The following is a 921-nucleotide window of genomic DNA, read 5'->3' as shown; positions in this document are numbered from 1 at the left end:
TGTGATTTTATCTGAAAGGCAATAGGAAATCACTGAGTGGTGTTACACAGGGGAGCCTCATTATCAGTTTCACGTTTTGGAAAGCTCATCTGGTGGCAGTAGGGTCCCAACTCAGAATGCCACTCCGGCTGGAGGCAGTGTGGGCCTGACTTCTGCTGCTCTTTCCAAACTGACTCCATGGACCGAGGCCATTGGCAGGAGGAAGGTGATAGCTGGAGCACTGTGGAAAGGTCACTTTTAAAAAAATGCTTTAAAAAATTAATAAAATTTAGTATTTTTAAAATGAAACATGGTGGAATGCTTCATGCATTTGTGTCATCCCTGCCCAAGAGCCATGCTAATCTTCTCTTTGCTGTTGCATTTATTATATGGGCTGGCAAAATGTGCACAGAAAAGTTCAAGTTCTGAAGGAGTTACGAGTGATATATGCAAGGAAAAATAAATTGTGGGTCTCAAGGGCATTAATATTTGGGTAGTAGTTTTAATGACAATATAAATATAATAAATTGATTTCCAAATGAGCTTTTGTACCTAATTCAAATAATAGATATGATATTCCATCCATATTTTGAGTATTTCAATTTACTTTTGACTGTAAAATAGGTCTTAAGTGGGTAAATTCAAGTTAAAGCCAATATCTTTAAGTAGATTTAGTTAGTGGTCCATGTATTCTTTTCTCCTTGTTTACTGAGGCTGAATAATAGTGATCATAATTTGTGTTCCTCTTTGTCGTAAATAGAGATGTAGAGATGTATAGACCAACAGGGGAAAATGTCCTTCATAAATGACAGTGACAGCTCCGACAGTTGTTTTCTGTGAGTTGTTTGATATCCGTCAGAAGCCTCTAAAGACCTGGGCTTGACTGAAGAGGTCCCCAAGATTCTGGGGACTGTGATTAGTGTGAATGCTATTCAGATCTTT

General features: G+C 38.1%; 1 pseudogene; it reads right to left on the bottom strand.

Annotated features, from left to right (window-relative positions):
• Positions 1–286: 286 nt before the first annotated feature.
• LOC112302934 (U6 spliceosomal RNA) lies at positions 287–387 on the bottom strand (annotated as a pseudogene).
• Positions 388–921: the final 534 nt, after the last annotated feature.

Source organism: Desmodus rotundus, chromosome 1 (genome assembly GCF_022682495.2).
Source record: "Desmodus rotundus isolate HL8 chromosome 1, HLdesRot8A.1, whole genome shotgun sequence".
Classification (NCBI taxonomy): Eukaryota; Metazoa; Chordata; class Mammalia; order Chiroptera; family Phyllostomidae; genus Desmodus; species Desmodus rotundus.
Note: the sequence above shows the minus strand (reverse complement) of the source record. Positions and strands in the feature narration are given on the sequence as shown.